This window comes from Ochotona curzoniae, unplaced genomic scaffold (assembly GCF_017591425.1).
Source record: "Ochotona curzoniae isolate NIBS_2020 unplaced genomic scaffold, NIBS_Ocur_1.0 contig_2404, whole genome shotgun sequence".
Lineage (NCBI taxonomy): Eukaryota > Metazoa > Chordata > Mammalia > Lagomorpha > Ochotonidae > Ochotona > Ochotona curzoniae.
The window spans coordinates 5,198,495-5,218,218 of record NW_024465451.1 but is presented as its reverse complement, the minus strand read 5'-3'; the positions used below and the strand labels follow the sequence as shown (position 1 = coordinate 5,218,218).

The 19,724-nt window shown below is 55.3% G+C and overlaps 1 protein-coding gene across 2 annotated transcripts in view; it reads left to right on the top strand.

The window, feature by feature from the left end:
* Positions 1–816: 816 nt before the first annotated feature.
* The window catches only part of DLGAP3 (DLG associated protein 3), a 60,470-nt gene continuing 41,562 nt past the window's right edge, over positions 817–19,724 (top strand). The window contains exon 1 of one of the 2 annotated variants that reach the window (XM_040974409.1): positions 817–973. The gene's annotated coding sequence lies outside the window, so the exon portion shown is untranslated. Of the gene's footprint in view, positions 974–4,227; positions 4,715–19,724 lie in introns of those variants that run through there. The other variant, XM_040974408.1, reaches the window with a different exon arrangement.

The following is a 19,724-nucleotide window of genomic DNA, read 5'->3' as shown; positions in this document are numbered from 1 at the left end:
GGTTCCCCGCCTCTCCCGCTCCCGCAGCCCAAGTCCTGGCTCTGCAGCTCGGCTGTGCCCCGGACAGTCCCCTGTTCCTCCCCCCACGCCGCCCCCGCGTGGCACCCCCTGGCTCAGGGCCCAGAGGTGGGCGGGCGCAGTGGGCGCAGGCGGGGGCCCCGTGGCAGGTGCAGCGGGGTTCCGGGGCTCTTCCTGCACCCCAGGGATGCCTCGACTGTGTGGGCCGTGGGTGGAGGACGCCTGTCGGTGGCTCTGAAGCCGGGGCGCAGCGCCCCATCCCGGCAGGGGTGGGGCACGAGAGGGGGGCTCCTGGAGCCAGGGCTGGCTTCTGAAGGCGGAGGTGCTGTTTCGGAAAACCCGAGGGACAGTCTCCCGCGGGGACGCGCCTGGGGGGGTGGGCTGTGTGTGACATTCAGGGTGTGACCGTTGCCCTGTGGGCGCGGAACCCCGAGGCGAGGCCGCTGTGGCCGGCTCCTATCCGCCCGCTGGACCCTAAGTCCTGGAGCCCGCGGGTCCCCAGAGAAGGGGGGGACCTCGTTGGCGCCGCCAGCCGGGCCTCCCCAGCGCGGACGCCCGGCGACGCGGGCGCTCCTCCGGGACCCGGCGGCCGGCCGCCGGCTGCGCCCTCGGTCCTCCTGGGTCCGGTGCGGGGGCGGCCGCTCGTCCCCCTCCCTCTCCGGGCTCCCGGCTCGGCCGCCCTGCGCGGGGGCGGGGGCGGGGGCGGGGGCGGAGCGCGCGGGCGGGATCCCCCCCGCCTCCCCTTCCTGGTCCCCGGGAAATCCAGCCTCCGCGGCTTGGCCGCCTCCCGCGCCCGCTGCCGCTCGGCGCTCGCTCGGGGCTCCGCAGCCGGCGCGGCCCCTCCGCCGGGGGCTCCGCAGTGCCGGGCCCGTCCCTGTCCGCCCGCCCGCCGCAGCAGCGCCCCGGCCCGGGCCGCCGGCACCATGTAACCCGGCCGGAGCCCGAGCCGGGCCAGGTAAGCCGCGGGCGGGGTGGGGACCGGGCCGCGCTTGCCGCGCCCTCTGCAGCGCCCCCCAGGCTCGGCCCGGCCGCGGCCCCGGCGCCGCCCACGCCCCGGGCTCCGGCGGCTTCGGCTCGCTCGCGGCCCCGGCAGCGGGGGAAGGGCTGGGCCTCCTCGGCCGCCCCCGCCCCCCGCCCAGGCCTGGCTGCCCGTGGGCCTGAGCGAGGGGGCGCGCGGCGACCACGCGGACCGAGCGCCCGCTGCCCGGCCGGGGGGCCGCCGGGGCCCGCGCGTCCTGGCCCAGCCCTTGCCGGGCGCCTACCGGGCGCCTGCCGGGCTGGGAGGCTTGGCTGTGGAAGGGAGTCGCCGGCTGGTTGTGGGGTGGGGTGTGGGGGGTGGGGGGAAGTCGTGGTGTCGGGGAGATCCGGAGAGAAGTTTGGGCGGGCAGGTGTGTGAGTGCCCGTGATGAGTGTGCGAGTGTGTGTCACCGAGTGTCGCCGTGGGCGGGTGAGCGTGCGTGTGCAGGGTGTGACTGTGTGTGTGTGTAGGGGGAACATGTGTGTGAACGCGTGTGCGTGGCCGTGTGAGGATGTGTCTGTGCAGGTTCACTCCCAGTGGTCCACCCATCCTCCCCACTCCTAGTGGGACGGGGAGATCCGACTTTTTAGAGGTCAGACGGTCCCCACCCCTTCCTTCCCTGGGGACTCTGGACCCCCTCCCCCCACTCAGGCCAGTTCAGGGCGCTCTCTACCTTGGGGCTCCACCGGCCTCTGGGGCTCCCCTCTGTGATCACCGGTTTGCCTTCCTGGCTGTTGGAGCTCCTTGGTTGGGGGACTGGGAGGGGGTGAAGGGTGAGCTGGAGCCTGTGTGCCCCCCTGGGGTGCTGCTGCCGCCTCCTTGGAGCTGGGAGCCCATGTCACCGAGAACCCTGCTGAGCCAGGGGCTGAGGAGGCCAGGTGGAAGCCACAGCCCTGTTGTATGTCATGGAAGCAGGTGGCTGTCGATGTGACTTCCAAGTTCTGGGTCATTGGCTCAACCCTCGGGGTTCCTGATGGGTCTCTGTTAAGTTCTTTAAAGTCATCCTCCAGGAGCAATGCCCTTCTGTCCGTTCCGGGCTTCTGAAAATGCTCCCCTCTCAACTCTAACTTGTGAATTCAGCCGCCTTGAGAAGCAAAGCAGGGCAGGTTTCCGGTTCATTCCTATGAAATGGCCAATATTCTACTTTTTTTTAACTACTAAAACAGTAATTTCACATGGTTCGGTTTGATTCAGATGAGGATGGCGAGCCTGGGAGAAATGAGCTGCGTTTTCCACAGTCGCACGAAGGTAGTCAGTGTTACAGCGAAAAAAAAAAAAAAAAAAACCAAAACTGGAGCCCAGGTCTTTCTGGGTCCTGCAGGACAGAGCTGGCCAAGATTAGAGATGCTTCGTGGTGTGCTGTCCATGACCCTGGAAGCCCTGCCTTCGCACCTCTGTCCAGCAGTCCCTGAATCCTGGGGCTACTTGTGCACCCAGCTGCCAGTGCCTGAAAGGGAGAGAGGGGGAGAAGAGAGAAAGGAAGGGAGGGATAGGCTTCGTGAGTTGGCAGTGAATCAGGGTCTAAAAAGGGAGCTGGGAGGGCCAGGGTGGCAGGTGTTTCTAAAAGGAACATGCACATAGGATGAACAGCCTCAGATACAGCCCCCGCAACCCCTCCCCATTGCCCCACTAATCTGGCAGGCAGTGCCCACTGCATTTGGTGCCAGGGGGCTCGTACCCAAGGAGTGAGCTTCTGTGTAGTTATAGAATAATGGACAAGGGAAGAGACTCAGAATGGACTTGGTAGAATCTTTTAATGACAGAGCAGGGATTCTAAGCCCCAGGAGAGAGAAGGAGGCCTGCCCAAGGTCACACAACAGACTTGGGGGTTTCTTGGTCCAGGATTCTCCAACCCTCCATGTTGGCTTCTATTCCTTGTTCCCCACCTCCACCACACCACAGCCGAGTCCAGGGAGCTAGGGGTGAGGAGACAGGCTCATTGGCTTAAGGCTGCTTTTCAACCTGGAACTCCTTGCTTGTGGGAGGGAGCCACAGATGGTCCTGGGGCTGGGAGTTCCTAGCCATGGCCACCTCGGAGATAGGTCATGGGCTTGTGCTGATTCCTGTTGGTGAAGAGCCAGACTCATAGACTTTCCTCTGTGTCGCTGCTTCTCTCAGCAGGTGCCTGGCACCTGCATCATCTCTCCCAGCTGATGTTGGGGACTTGAGCTGGTTGAGCTCATGCTCCTTTATCCTACCTAGTTTCTGACACATTTTTGCCTCTAGGTGGGCTGATTCCTTCCCTCGGAGCTCCTTGCTAGGAGCTTCTGGGACTTTGATGTGGGAAGGCCTTGAGTTCGCTTGCTCAAACCCTTTCTTGAGTCTAGGGTGAATGATAAAGATGCTTGTCCCCATTTTACAGGTGGAGAGATGGAAATTCAGTGAAGGGCCTTCTGTTGAGTCGGCTCTTAGATCCTCAAGGTGCAGGCGTGAAAGAAGCCAAATGACATCAGAACGTTTGCCTGGAGACCCCCTTCTAGTGCGTTACTCTCCCTGTGGCCAGGAAACCTTTCCAGACTTGGGTTTCTTCCCCCCTCCCTTGGAATGCAAAAGCTTTGTCTCTCAGTGGGGGTTGGAAGAACAGCTGCTTGCCCTCCACTCTGCAAGCATTATATCTCCATCCCCTTTTTATCCGCTCCCCCTCCAGTCTGAAGGCTGCTAGCTCAGCGGGCCTCCTGCCGTCTGGGGAGTCTGGGTTTGAGCTGGGGTGAGGCAGTGGCAACATCGTTATGGTAACGAGCTGCCAGCTCATCGCTGCTAATAACTTGTCAGGCCCCTGGGCTCAATGCGGCATCCCTTCCCACCAGCCTTTCATCCCATGTCACAGACAGAACAAGTGAGGCTGGAGGGAGGTGCCTGGGAACAAGGGAGTCTGGGGAGGTGGAAGATGGGGATCTGGGGAAGCTGACTGGGGGCTGGGGTCCTAGGTTTGCATTTGATGGTATGGGCTGTTATCATGCAGATGCACTCAGTATGTGCTGGTGCAAGGTTGTATCTGCTAGCTGACACGCTTTCAAGCACTCTCATAGAACAGCCCACAGGCAAACATGTTTCTGAGCATTGGAACATGCTTGTGCATGAATACTGCCTCTTCTGTCTGCACGTAAGGCACCCAAGAATTCTGGCTTTGTGGGGGTGTCCAGGTATGTGGGTGGGGATCTGATCTTTCTGTTGCATCTTCAAAGTGTCTTGTTAACAAAGGGACAGAATAGTCCCAAGGTTCCTTCTTCTTTGCAGTCCAGAGCTTGGAGTGAGAGTGAAGTGGGGATGGGATGAGGGGCCTAATCTTGCTGCTCCCAAAGACTCTTGCCCCTCTGCCCTTTGAGCTCAGGTAGCTCCTGCTGCCCCCCCTTCCTGTTCTTTCTTATCCTCTTCCCTTCCTGTGTGTAAATATTAAAGAGCTGAGCCTGCAAGGCTGATGTAGACATGGGGAGAAAATGAAATGAAAAAGGATTCCCTTGCCCCCATCCTGGCACCCCCACCCCACAGTTCCCCGCTCCTGCCTCCTCCCCTCTCCCCACCCCTCCCTTCTTCACTCAATGCTTCCACATGTCTCTCCTCCCCCCAGTCCAGATGGGAGCTGGCTCCTTCAGAAAGGGGGCTCAGAACAGGGTGCAGGGGAGCTACCTCTCTCTGCTTGCCCCCACCACATCTGTCTGCAGGGCTGGGAGCCCCCACGTGAGTATTTCTCTCTCTCTTTTTGTGGGGTGATGATGAAGAAGGAAAGTACTTTTTAGAACCAGCTGTGAGTGGCATTGAAAGGCTCAGGGCTGAAGAAAGTGGGTGGGGCTCTGTCTCTGAGCTCCCCTTGGGAAGCCCCCGTCTGAGTTTTTCCTTCTCCCTTGGGACACAGAGGGAAGGGAGGGGTAGCCGGTGCCCCCGTGGATGGGAGCGAGTGTGGGAGAGGTACGAAGAGAAGGGCTTCTGTTCTCGGAGGGTTTGTGGTGGGGGCAAAGCAGTCCTTCCTGTCATCCTGCGTTTCTGGCTGTAGGGCAGGGATGTCCGGGAGCTGTCCGTAGTGCTGAACGAGACTCAGCAGGGGTTTGCGCCTTTGGAGCTGTCCGGAGTGCTGGACTGGGTTACATTTGATGATGGGAAGGCGACTGGACACTGAAGGGTTCACTGGGAAAATTCTCCCAGGTGACCCACTTTCCAAGGGCAGAGTCGTTACACGAAAATATGGATCCTTGGGGTCCTTTTATGAACTCAGCCCTTACAGTTATGATAGTGTTTGGGAAATAGATCCCCTCCCCTTTTCTGTTTCGGTACCCTTTCTCTTTCTAAAGCCATTTTACTGTTAGTGTGGTGGTAGGGATGGAGGATGAAATTGTGGTTGTGAGCTCTCTTCTCCTGAGATCATTTTCAGCAAAACAAGCTTGGCAGTGCTAGCACTAGCTTCTCTCCTGTTGGGTTTCAGAAGTTCAGGCGCATCACTGTTTTTGCATTAAGAGGGATTGGGTTTTGCTGGTTAGGCCTGGAGTAAATGGAGCTCAGGCGTTCAGGATAATTCTACTGACCATTTGGTATCTTCTTGCTCACCATACTTTGCAATTCTGGATCGGGGGCACTGAAATATTCTGCAAGCCTGTCTTTTGCTCTGCCCATCCCCAGCTCTAGCTCAGAAGAGCATTTGGGAAAGACTTTGTTGGGGAGGAAGATTTCTAAGCAGAGGCTTCAAGGAGTGGGTGGGGCTGTTCACTGCCATGGAGAAGAGAAGGCGGAGGCTACTGGAGACAGGGCAGTGGGAAAGGAGGCAGATCTGGGGGTGTAAGGAATATTCAGATTGGGGGATGAAGCTGAGCTTTAGTCCTTGCTTCCTTGGATAGCTTGCTGTTGACCTAGGGTCAGGGTCATCTCTGTGGATCCTTGTGCTCCTTGTAAGCATGAAGGGAATAGAGCCAGGAGTTATTTCTTCAGGTCCCTTCACTTGTCATCCCAGGGGAATGAAAGCCAAATGTCAGGACATGCAGATGAGACTGTGGGGGAACCACAGGCAGGAGGGGTTGATGGCAGCTTCACCTCCCATCCCCAAGAGTGCAATCAAATATTCAAATGGCATCCTTTTTAGGCAAAGAGGAAGGAGAGGCTTTCCAGATGGTGCTGGGCAAAAACTGGGTGTGGCCAGGAGTTGAGGAAAAGAGAGCAGTATCTAGGGATCCCTCCCCCTCCCTGGCTGAAGCAGCGTGTCCCTTCCCAGATGTGGCTTCTCATTAATCAGGAACCCCTCACCCATCGTGTTTTTGATGAATCTTGAGCTGCTTGAGAGGAGCTGAGTTTTCCTGTGCTGTGGGTGCTGGGAGGTGGTGGGTGTGGGTGTGGGTGCCTGTTTGGGGAGGGGAGGTGTTTGTGCTCCACTCTGGCTCCCTTGGTTACATAACTGCTTTGATAAGACTTCACTTTGGAGCTGCTGCTACTGCCTGAAGCAGTCACCCTTCCACCCCCACATGGAAGGCTGGTTGTCCACCCCCTTCTCTCTGGCCCCTTGGAGAGTCCTGCTATTCATGATCCCGTGTTCCCGCAGCTGCTTCCCTGCCAGGAGGTGTCTGCTGCTTGCTTCCCTGTTCTCTGTCCAGCTCCTGCTTTTAAATACTTGCTTCTTGTGTTATTTTCAGTTCAGGTCATCCCCTTTACATTTTTAAGTCTTGCAGGTCTATCCCTCTCGGTGGGCAGGGCCCTGAGCCTGGGATGGAAAGGGTTCACTAAGCATTAGGAAGCAGCTCACTAGGGAAGAAGAGGGGCTGTCCTGGAAAGTCTTAGTTTCCTTTCTTCTGGTGCTTGATTTATTTTATTTTTATTGCAAAGTCAGATATACAGAAAGGAAGATCTTCTGTCCACTGATTTGCTCCCCAACTGACCACAATGGCTGGAGCTTTGCTGATCCGAAGCCAGGAGCCTGGAGTCCCTTCCAGGTCTCCCACATGGGTGCAGGGTCCCAAGGCTTTGGGCCATCCTCGATTGCTTTCCCAGGCCACAAGCAGGGAGTTGGATGGGAAGCAGGGTGGCCAGGATTAGAACTGGGGCCCATATGGGATCCTGGTGCATGTAAGGCGAGGACTTTAGCCATTAAGCTATCGTACCAGGCCCTCCAGTCTTGATTCTAAGGAAACTAAATTTATCTTTTTTGAACTTAAAAGGCTGTACGTATGGATGTTGAGGGGGTGTGGCTCAAAGCGGAGGCCTCCCCTTCATTGTTATGTCCATTGTTCTCCAGATATGGGACAAGGGTGTCACAGAACTCTTCTTTAAAATGGCTTATTTCTTTTTCTGAGAGTGAGTGAGAATGGATGAGTCCAGGAAAAGAGCGTAGCCGATCGCTAATAGGAGCAACTTTCCAAATGGAGAAGTGGAAAGCTCTCGTATTGGCAAATGCAGACTTGTGATGTTACTTGGAAAGATTATGGACTGCTGGGTTTGTGGACAGGAAGGAAGCTGGAGGAGGGGCTTAGGTGGCTCTGCTGGAACTGTGATTCCAGTGGATCTGTTGGCGAGTGATGGGTGAGTATAACCTATATATTTAAGTGTGTAAACACATCTACTGTGTAGGAACACGCGTACTTGTGTATGTATGTCTAAATTTGTGCTTGTATCTGTATAAATGTGACTGAAGGAAATTACCTAATTTGACCACTGTGTGTTAGTGATATGCTCACCCATGGGTGCACATGTGTGAGTATGCATGTGAGCATATATGTGGAGGCACACATATACCATACATGCATGAATTGACAACATCTGAACATATGTGCTGTTGAGTCACACATATGAGTCGGTATGAGAGAGAGAGGGAGGGAAAGAGTGATTTTGGCTGTCCTAAAGTTGTTTTCTAACTATTCTGAACTGAATCCACTCAGATTCCTGTGGCTTGTCTCCAGAGAGCAGGCTCCCAGAGGTCTCTTCAAATTCCTATGTCCAGGGGTACCAGCTGTTTCCCCAGCATCATCCATGGAGCTTGCAGGGAAAAATCCCATACAGGCCTTGGGGACAGCTGGGTGAGGATCTGTGACCCAGTGCTGTTCAGATGCTGTAGGGCCAGGACCGTAGGTAGGGAAGGAGTAAAGGGAGGGAAAGGTTTACACGACGACAGAAATTTCAAGAAGAAGGAAGAGCAGGCTGGGCCGAGTGGAGGAGAGGGGCAATGGACAGAGCACTGTGCAAGTGCATGCATCGCACGTTCGGGCCTGTGGCAGTTCCTGTGTATGGACTTGCTGCTCGTCTGCTGTGACGTGTGCACGTTAACGTAGGTGCACTGTGTGATACATCCATGAACCGTTCCACAGGCGGGCATATGCCAACATGGGAGTTTGTCAGCATGCACAGACATGCTAAACCAAAGAAACTCTCCACAGAGTACACAGACATGCATGGGCATTTTCCAACACTGGTCTGGTGGCCTGATGGCAACAGGTACATGTTCATCTCTTACATGGCCTGGGTCAGCGGCTGCCTGCATATAGCCCCTTTTCTATCGTGCATCTCACCCCAAACATTGCTCTTCACTAACCAGTGTTTCTTTTATGCCAGCAGCGTGCACATGCGGTGGTAACTTGTAGTGTAGACAGGAGGAAAGCCCTGGCCCCAGGTGAGAGTGTGTTAGGGGAACATAGAGAGGCACACGGAACTGGGAAGTAGTTGGGTGGGCTGTAGCGTGGGGAAGACAGGTGTTTGCTGTGGGATCTGGAGCTGAGGCTTAGAAGTCAAGCAGATGTTTACCACAGTAGTAATTGTAGGAAAAGTTGTTTTGGGGACAACAGGTACAACAGGAGGTCTCCTTATTTTCGTAGTCTGCCCTCCCAAGGTGGCCAGAGTAACAGGAGGTCATCTCTGTGTGCAGTGGCTTTGTGTCTCCTTTGGAGCTATATCTGAAGTGCTGGTGGCGGGGCCAAGCCTCCTGGGTATGGCGTGTAACCTTGGTGACTCCCTCCCTCAGGCCATTGCTGTGGCCCTGCCCTGTGCAGCACAGCGCCCCCTGGAGGCTGTAGCCTCCCCCCCGCCCCCACAGCCTTACATGCTCCCCCAGATCTCCACGTGGCTCGTTCTCTGGCTGCCGTTGAGTGTTTGCTCCAAAGTCACTTTTTTTGGAGAGGCCTCCTCCACAGTCTACCTTAAGTAGCCCCTTGTCATTCCCTTCCCTCATCCCCATTTCATCGTTACTTTTTATTTCGGCGCTTGCCACCACCATTATGTGGTATATTTATCATCCTGCGTGTAAACTTCGTGAGCATGGGAGCTTCATCTGTTTTGTTCATTGCTGAGTCTATTGTGTCCAGCACTCAATACATATTTGTTGAATAAACAAATTTTAGATAGATCACCCTGGCAGCCGGTGAGGAGAGTGGCTCCAGGTGGAATAGGATGCGGGGCAGGGAGGCTGGGTAGGAAATCTGTTATAATCACTTTGGTGAGAAATTAGAGTGAGGGAGACCGGATGTAGGCAGTGGAGGAGCTAGAGACACATGCGTGAGTGCACACCACACACACACACACACACACACACATGTATGCACACATGCTCGAGTGTGGATGTGCTGTAGCCGATCTGCTGTTTTAGGCAAAGCTAACAGTGTCTGTGTGTGTGTATGTGGCGGGGGGTGGGGGGTGGCCCGTCAGGAACACCAGTGACAAGCTGCCCCGACTGCCTTTCTCAGCCTTTTGGGTCTTGTCCCTGCTATCCCATACATGTCCAGCTCTGCCAGCTGTGCTGAGCAGGGCAGCCTTGCAGGGGTCTTTGCCATTCTGCTCTATCAGGGATAGGGGACCCTGTCTTAGGGAGCAGGGCTGGGGAGCTGGGGACAAGGATCTGAGCAAGCCCAAGCTGCAGAGATGCAGAGACGCGCAGAGAGAGAGGTGCACGGACCTCACAAGGAGAAGGGGGATGGCTTAGAGCCAGAGAATGTTGAAGGGAGGCCGAGTGTTCAGACTGTGTCTCAGGCCCCCGCCTCTCTCCCTCTTCCTGCACCACTGTGGTCCTCTCTGCTGGGGACTTTGGCCAAGCAAAGGGGTTCTGCTGCAGTGACTGGTTCCGCTAGGCTGCGATGGAAGGCCCGGTTTATACAGGACAGTCCTGGGCTTGGCAGGGGATGGGGGGGGGGGTGGTTCTCTCAACTTTGCTTGTTTTCCTGTCTTTGGAAAGAGCATGGGGAACTGAACTTGTCTTGTAGCATGAGGAACTGAGGCTAGACCTCTGGCGGGACCAGCCACATGCCACCTTGAAGGTACTGAGATGTAGTCAGCTGGTGAGAAAAGGTGAATGTGGGAGTGGCAGGTTAGCTCCCACCCATGCCACTCCCTGACCTCTGCTGGAGGGGCATCAGGGCTTAGCTATCTTTGAGATAACCTCCCTCGGACTTCCAGACTTCCTGGGGCCAGATTGGCCTGATGGGGTGCCAGTGCCAGAGCCCCTCCCAGGTTTCAAGATCTTAGGGAGCCTCCAGGCCGTTCTCCTCTCTCTCCTCTGAGCTAGGGGCCGGGCGTTGCAGTTGCTCCCCTCCCACCTGGGCTGCGAGCATGGGGGGTTGGGCCGGAACAACCGCCAGAGCCGCCCACCTGCCCGCGGTGTCATGGCAACGACTCTGCCCACGTGGACGGGAAGGGAAGGGAGGAGAAGAAGGAGAGGAGGCCTCACAGTAGACTGGAGGATGGGAGGGGGCTTCTCAGGGTCCGGCTGCCGGCCCAGCCTCGCCTGTTGTCCGTCCCTCAGCCCTTGGAGCTGCGGGACAGGGCGGAGCTGGTGCCCTACTGTGTGCCGTGTCCTTGGGTGTCCTGAGTAACGATGACCTCAGCCTCCAGTGGGGCCCTGGCTGGGGGCTGGGGGAGATGGGACTTCGGCAGGTGCCAGCCTTTCTCCCCACCTACCCGGCACGTTGGGGATGTAGGGACGTTGCCTGAGGCTGAGGGGCTGAGGGGCTGAGAGCCCGACCTACTTCTCCATTTTCTCACTATTTTTCAAAAGGAAAATGACCCACTTTTCAGCCAATCGGACTGGGGCCTGTTCCCAGGCTGCTTTGTCGAGCCCCCCTGCTCGGGCCTCTGCCCCATCCTCAGCCTCTTTGCCACGTGCTGTACCCACTTCCTCGGAGGAGCAGATGCGCTTGTGTGGAGGGGTCCTTCCCTGCCGTCTGCACGGGCTTGGGTGGGCAGGGTGAGCTTCCACCCTGGCTGATTCCCCATTCAGCCCTGCCTTGAGTACTTTGAGTCGCTTGTCTGCCATTCTTTTCCACATCCAGGATGCCCCTTGTGGAGGGGGCAGGGAGGACTTTGAAAAGGGTGCCAAGGCCCTCCTGTCACCCTGTTTTCGTGGAGGATGGTGGGCTGTCTTCCCAAGCTGCCCCATTTCCACGAAGTAAGGGAGAGCCTGGGACGTGAGGGAACCGCTCCATCTGTCGGTCTGTCTGCCTGCCTGCCAGAGACCCCTCCTGGAGGCTTCTGTCTGAACCACTCTTCCAAGCTCCTCCCCTTTCTTGGATATTGGTCTGGGCCTCCGAGCCCCCGCCTTCCCCTCAGCTATATTGGCCTGGGCTGGCTTGGGGGGGTGATTAGGGATTTAATTATGTAGTTTCTCCAGCTCAGTAGATTAATTCCATCCATCACAGGCAGGCCGAGCCTGCACCCCCTCTCTGGTCCGCCTAGCCAAGCCCAGAGGGAGGCAGCAGCATGGCTCACCTGGGCCCTGTATAGGATCTGGGAACAATGGATAAAGTTCTTGTTGGGGGAGGAGTTGACATCGGGCCTGGAGCAGGTGTGGGTGCCTAGGAGCTGGGAATGAAACAGGTGGATCTTGCCCGACATGTGGGGGGGAACATGGGAAGAGATATGTAAGGTTCCTGTCTTGCAAGTACCGTGCACACAGGCGTCGGGTCCTTTGGATGGAAAGGTCCATTTGTGTGACGCCTGGTGGGAACAAGTGTGCATGTGTCTGTCAGCATGATGTGATGATGACGCCATAGATGGGGTCTGATGTTATATAAGCTGGGGATGTATGACTGTGTAGCTGGGTAATTTGCCTCTCATTGAACACATACATTAAGTGGTGATGAAGAGTCTTGGGAATCCGTATGTGTGAAGAAGGGGAGGCTGGGGGCGGAGGCTTTCAGAAGCTTCTTGATGAATCAGGGCACCCTGGGGGGCCACCTGCTGGTCTCCAGTCTGGTTAGACAGTTTACTTTAGACCTGTTCTATTCATTCAGCCTAGGCTTGGGCTCCTAGCAGTTGGGTCTGAACTCAGACTCAAATTTAAATCTATCTTCTACTTGTGTGATGCTAGGCCATTTTTTTTAAACCTAAGCCTTGGTTTCTCCACCTGTGAAATGGGACCATGGGACCTGCCGTGGAAGCTGGTGGTGAAGATGATGGAATGAAAGCATCTCAGGGACTCTGCCAGAGCTTGAACAGGACAGGTGTTAAAGAGCTCCACTGGAGACAAAAGGCTCCTGAAGTTGTCTGCTCTGCAGTGTGTTCAGGGCTCCCGTCCGACCCCTGCTGGCCTGGACAGTGACCCTCATACCTCGGCTCGGCACACCTCCCTGAGCAGGTGCCTCCCAGCTCTTCGGGGGAAGCACATCACACAGGACCAGCTCGGCTTCTGCTATGAGGAGTCACTTTTCTCCTCTTCATCTTCCTGTCCCGATGCAGCAGCTCTGGGGGTGACTACTATTTCTCCTCCTCCTTAGAAAGATTGATTTGTTTGAAAGTCAGTTACAGAGAAAGAGAAGGAGAGATCTTCCATCCACTGGTTCATTCCCCAAATGGCTGTGGTGACTGGGGCTGAGACAGGTGGAAGCCAGGTACCGGAAGCTCCCTTTGGATCTCCCATGTGGATCCAGGGGCCCAGCCGTTAGGGCTGTCCTCCACTACTTTCCTAGGCACATTAGCAGGGAGCTGGATTGGAAGTGGAGCAGCCAGGTCTTGAACTGGCGCCCATATGGGATACCTACACTATGATCCCACTATGCCACAGCACTGGCCCTGGGGGCTCCTTCTTTAATGGCTCAATGGTTGACCCAGAACCCAGCAAGCATCTCCTGTGTGCTGTGCTTTTATGCAGGGATAGATTGCCTGAATCTTGGTCTGCAAGAAGCTCACAGTATGCGAACAGATACTCGCCCTCCTGTGCTGAGGACAGGTCAAGAACACACAGCAGGTAGCAAGCACTAGGTCCTGAGATGGAGTGGGGGAGGTGTCAGAGGGCTAAGCTGTGAGGACAGGTCTGTGCGGGGGAGACTTGCAGTCAGCACTGCTTCCTTACACCCTGCTGCTGTGTTCTTAGCTCCAGGCTCTCTTCTCCCCTGCTAAGCCCAGAAATCCAGAGAAGAGAGCTTGCACAGACCTGAGATTGGGACCAAGTCAGGCAGAGCTTCCGACAGAGCCAGAAGAGAGGAGGTGCTGCTTTTAGAACTTGCAGTCAACCAACCAGGGCACCTTCATGGGGCGTTGTGCTCGACTTCCCTGTGTGAGAAGTCCAAAAGGAGATATGCCCCAGTGCTGGAAGCCTCTGCCTTAACTCCCCAGAGAGCTCACAGGCCAGTGTGCTCTTCCAGGAGGCAGTCCTTAAGCTCTGGACCCCAGGTGGGCATTGGACACCTTGGTTGGAGGTGGGAAAGGACCATGACCATGGACTTGGTTTAGCAAGCAACTCCTAGTGGAGGAATTCCTAGTGGAACCTTGCCATGGCCTTGGGCTCCTCCCTTTTGTTCTCTGGTGGTTTCAGCCTGGCAACCAACCCAAATCAGAAATGAAAAAGTGTTAAGAGTCAGAAGGCAATGTAGGAGGATGTAAGGGCCAGTTGTCTTGGAGAGGTGAGATTAGTTATATGTTGGTACAGAATAAGGAGGTAGAGATTGTTGCCCCTGTTATACAGATGAGAAAGTTGAGCTCAGACGAGTTGCTCATGATTGTGCTGGTAGGCTGTGCCGCAGTGGGTGAAGGTGTCTTGTCAGTACCAATCCATGAGGATGCTGGACCTTCATTTCTGGATCCCTGGAGCTGGAGACCACTGGTGCTGGCTGCAGGGGTCAGTGAGGGGTCTGTGCATGAAGGGCTTTCAGTTCTCTAAGTTATCACTGTCTTTGGCCATTGGGCTGCCTTCTGCAGGCTCGACTTGGGAGGTCTTCAGAAGAAGCCTAGGCAGGGGCCAACATTGTGACCTAATCACAGCCACTGGCTGTGGTGCAGATATCCCATAAGGGCTTTTCCACTCCTGGTGCAGCTCACTGGAAGACAACGCAGGTGTTTGGGCCCTTGCTACCCATGTGGGAGACTTGGCCAAGGCTCCTGGCTTGGGTGCAGGGTCCTGAGGGCTTGGTCCATGCTTCACGGCTTTCCCAGGCCACAAGCAGAGAGCTGGATTAGAAGTTGGAGCAGCTGGGACATGAACTGGCATCTGTATAGGATGCTGGCATTTGCAGGTAGAGGATCACCGTGCTGAGCCATCAAACCAGCTCTAATAAATAAATCTTAAAATATAAAAAGAGGAAAGAAAGAAATCCAAGCAAACAGAAATGCCCAGAGGAAACATGGCTTTTCAGAGCTCCTGTTTCCAGTGCAGACCCGAGTCGAGGATGACTGCGCCTTTGCTCATGGCTGTCCAAAGAACTCTCTCTGTGGCTCTGTTTCTAGGTCTGCCTCACATGAAGGTTTTCTTCCTGCTTGTCAGTCATGATTTCTGTAGGGTGCTGGACTCCTTGTCTTCATCCCCATAACATCACAATGGGAAAGGGACTGCTCTGCCCCTTTTCAAAGTGGGAGACCTGGGCCTGGCGTTATAGCCTAGTGACTTGCATCTGCTGGGATCCCACATGGGTGCCAGTTTGTGTTCCGGCTGCTCCACTTCCCATCCAGCTCCCTGCTGTGGCCTGGGAAAACAGTAGAGGATGGCTCAAGGCCTTGGGACCCTGCACCCACGTGGGAGACCTGGAAGAAGCTCCTGGTTCCTGGCTTCAGATCAGTTCAGCTCTGGCTGTTGCAACTAGCTGGGGAGTAAACCAGCATATGCAAGATCTTTTTGTCTCTCCTCTCTATATATCTGCCTTTCCAATAAGAAAATAAATCTTTAACAAAGACAAAATGGGGGACCTGCGCCTGAGCTGGAGGAACTCACTGAAGGCTGTGCATGTAGCATCCGGTGCAGCTGGAATGTGAACGTGAGTAGTTTAGCTCAGGATGCGTGATCCATTGTCTTTCTTGCCAGCTGCTCCTGCCCAGGAACCTGCAGAAGCTCTGGTCCTGGGAGTCCTCCTCTATAGGGGCCAGGCTCCTGGGGACCTTTGGGACAGGGCATGGCCAGGCCCTGGCAACTTGGTCTGTGAATTTCATTTGTCGACAGAGAGTGAGGAGGGAGCTGGGAATGGAATGGAAGCACTTGGCCATGACCATGAGTAGGGGTCTGGGGACAGTGAGGCCAACAAAGCTGCCTTAAAGTCCACAGATTGCTTCTGGTGCCACCCCTCTGTGTGGTATCTGCTGGAGAAAGCTGGGGCTGTCAGGTGTAGGTCAGGAGATTCTCCTTTAGGGTGGATGGTAGAACCTGGGTCTTGTTCTGCAGTTTAGCCCTTCAAAAAATAAGATCTATTTATTTCTTCGAAAGGCAGAGTTACACAGAGAGAGGGAAAAAGATCTCTATCCTCTATTCGCTGGTTCACTTTCCAGGTAGCTGCCATGGCTGAGGCTGGGCTAGGCCAAAGTCGGAAGCCAGAAGCTTCATCTGGTTCTTCCACCTGGGTGGCAGGAACCCAGGTGCTTGGGCCATCTTCCTGTACTTTTCCAGGCACATTAACAGGGAGCTGGCTCAGAAGTGGAACAGCTGGGACTCCTACATTGAAATGCTGGGACTGCCAGCATTGTAGGCGGCGGCTTACCCCTTTGCACCACAATGCCAGCCACAGAGGCTGGAGTTCCAGAGCTCGTGGAGTCCCTTTTTTTGTGGGTCATCAGTGTACACAGGAGTAGAGTGGGTGAGGGCAGCAAGGGAAGACGGGCCTTCTGGCCATAGGGTTTTCTTTTTCTGAGCACCTGTTAGTCTGAGCTTCTGCTCTGGACACCTGGGACACCACAGGGCATGAGACAGACATGGTCTCTGCCCTTCCGGACCTTGTGTTCTCCCAGGGGAAATGTGCACGTGTGATGGGGAAAGGAACTTGAAGGAGCAGTGCGTGCTATGTGGACCTAAAACGGGGCGAGGCAGAGCGAATCCAGGTGATGACCTCGCACTTCATGCGACGCTCTCTGTGAGCTGAGCCCCAAAAGATGAGATGGAGGACGCCGTGGGACTATCTGGGGCACAGTGTTCCAGCGGAGAGAACATCAAGTGCAGAGCCCCCTGAGGTGGGGTTTTCAGACAGATTATAGGTGGTGTGGGTTATTCACGAGCTGAGGCCTGGCCAATGGGGTCGGGAGCTGTATTTATTCCTGCATCTGCCTGCCTTGAGTGTTTTGCAGCATTATCTGTAAAATTCCTGCCCCGAGACCCCAGCAAGTTGTGATTGAATAAGGTAATAAAAGGGAAGGAGCACAACTGCAAATCTTCCTCCATCCGTCGTCTTTCTGCTCCACTTTCTGGGCCAGTGAGGATAGGAGAAGAAGGATTTTTCTTGGGGCCCTGAGACCCAGGGTTGGGTACAAGATATGCTGAGTGGGTAGAGGGACAGTTGTGGGCTAGTGAACTTAAGGTCTCCAGGGGGGCCAGGACTAAAGCCCCAGCTCAGCCACAGAGATGCTGCCAAGGGCATCTGGCAAAGCCAGTGGCAGGTTGGTCAAAGGAACTCAGGCAGGACGTGGATGCAGGGGAAGGTGAGGGATCTGGGGAGAGACGCCTGTGGGTGCGGTCAGAAGCCCTGTGTTGGGGGTTCCTAGTGGCTGTCCCATTCTCGATGAACATTCAGGTGCAGCCACCCAAGGTGCTGCCAGTTCAGGAGTCGGTGATGGGCTAGACAGGGAAACTGAGGCAGAAGGCTCAGGATACTGGTTAGGCCAACTGGGGGTGAAACCTGATCTTTTCCCCAGGGGCACACTTGGCTCGCCCCCAGGCCTGGAGTTGAGTTCTCAGCCTCTCTTGCTTGTAAGTGTTGCTGTTATAGTACAAGTGGGGGCTGACCTCATAGGCTCTGTGTGAGGGGATTGGATAGAACTGACCCCCAGGGTGGGGGGTGTGGGGATCAGCTGATAGCAGAGTTCTGCAGTTTTCATCTTTCCCAAGACATCACTTTGTGTCGGTTTGTGAGATATGGCCATTGTCACACATCTGGATCCCAGGGTGTCTGGCTGTAGGCAGTCTTTGAGTAAGGACTGCTTGTCTTGTCGCCAGCAGAGCATCTGTTGTCTTAGAGGTGGATCTCAGAGAGATTAAGCATTCTACTCAAGGTCACACAGTACACACCAAGGGAGGAAGTAATGAGTGAATGCTCATAGCTCCCTTGATGCGAGTATTTGCTGTGTGCCAGGTGCAGAGTTAAGGGACTGCTAACCCCTGTGTCATGTCACGGCTTTAGTATTGCCTGCACTTAGAGATGAGAAGATAGGGTGAGAGAGGGGGGCAGGTGGAGAGAGGTGCCCCACACGTCCAAGTACACACAGCTATGAGCAGAAAGATTTGAACCCAGATCATTTGATAACGGAGTCCACACCACAAAGCGCCTTGATCCTGGGAGTTTATGAGTCACCCAGGCCTCCAGAAAGGAAAATCAACTGTGTGGCCAGGCAGGGCCCTGGAGGGAGAGGAAGAGCAAACACAGACTCCTTCCTCTGCAGCCTTTTTCCTTCCCTCCCCCCCCCCCCTTCCATTCTTTTTCTGGAAGGTAATTGCTTGGGGCAGTGACAGCCTCCTGGCAAAGTACACAGCTGGTTTCCCAGTGAGATTTGTAACAACAACTCCGCCAGGCTGGCAGCCCCCAGCAAGTTCCGGTTTAAGAAACTAATTGCCGGATTGTGTAGTTGGTGCTAAATTGGGTAATTTCTTGGTGACGGCATCTGTGCCACTTCTTCCACTCCCAGATAGATTTGAGCTGCATCAGAGAATTTGTCACACACAGTGCACCCTCCCAGACTCCTTCACTCCCCACTTCCCAGCCAGCCAGCCAGCCACAGGCAATCACACAAGTGGCTGTGTCCCTTGGCCCAGAGCACCATCTGGTCACCTCCCTGTGGACGGGCAGAGCAGAGGACTTGGTGCAACACCGTGGAGAGAGGAGCCCCAGTACCCACTGCTGCCCCACGGTTTTGGGAAGCTTGCTGTGTTTATGTACTTAGCTGACCTTGGACAAGGCATAAACTCAGGGCTCAGCATGGAAGAGGAAAGGCCAGACCATGCTGTCTGGTTAGTTCTGGAGTGTGTGGCTTTTGTGGAATTTTGGTTGGGTTGTTTTTAGGGGTGAGGGGTCAAGGGAGGGGAGCATTCATTTTCCTAACTGTGTTTTACTTTAGACTGGCACTGAGTAAGTTTGACTGTCTGCGCCAGTTGCACAGGTGGGAGAAAAGCAGCATCTCTGGAGTCAGGGTTTGGCTTCTGGCTTTGCAGCTGACTCTCGTTCTCATCCTGGGCAAATCCATTAGCCTCTCCAGCCCGAGACTTGTCTGTAAATGGGGCGAGCCCCCTGTCTTGGAATAGTTGTGGGAATGAAATCAAGCATAGGACGCCAACACGTCTTATGTGTAGGTTCTCAGTCGCTCGAGACACCTGCTGCATATCAAGCATTGTGCGAAGGGCTGGGGGGAGAGTGCAGTGGGCAGCGTGGATCCCAGTCCTGTCGCTGTGAGTGAGGAATCACGCACATTCCCAGTGGTAGGGATGGCAGAGCTACCCAGGCATGCTGTGCCTTGAGAGCAGGCAGCAGGGGGATCTGACCTAGTCAGGCCAGAGAAGGCTTCCTGAGGAAGTAATGGCAGGGTTGAGATCTGAAGGGTATGTTGGACGTTGCAAGACAGAGGAGGGTAGGAGCTTCCTCCATGGGAGGGGTGTATCAGGGTGGGATACCAGACCTCATGATGTGAAGGATCACAGGATTGGGAAATTTAAAAAAAAAAAACAAAAAAACAAAAAACCAGCTAGAGCCCAGGAAGCTGGGCATGTGGTAAGTGGAGGCTGGGAAAGCGGGAAGGGCCAGGCCTCATGCGCCTGGCTTTCCGGTGAGGGTGAAGGCGTTGTGCTCTCATAACGTCAGAAAGCCAACAAGGACGTTCAGTCAGAGAAAGGACAATGTTGGGCTCATATTTCCAGATGCTGGTTGAGGTGGGAGCAGGGAGCAAGTAGGAGCCAGGAGCGCCGTCAGACCCCCCCCCCCACGGCCGCACGTGCTCCACACCAGCGTTAGATCCGCTGACGGTGCTTCTGCGTCAAGTGCAGAAAATAGGCCCCATGAGGCCTCAGTGGAGCGTTTTTTCCTTGTCATACCCAACTCCATCAAAAGGCAATGGTTTGTGTCTGTCCTGCGGCTCCAGGGTGTCAGGAGGGGCAGGCTTCCACCCTTCATGGCAGCCCAGCCACCTACCGTGGTGGTTTTGTTTAAACTGAAAAGAGCCAGGAGAACGCGGTGTCGTGCCCCTTTGTCACAAAGGCAGACTATTGCTTAGAAACATTGGTGTTTTCATGCAGCTATCATTTGGCTAGACATGCAACAGGTTCAAAGTGAATTCTGTTTAGCTGCTTGGGTGGACATGGAGCTAGGTGGGCCATGTTTTTCCAGGAGCTGAAACCAGAGTCTTT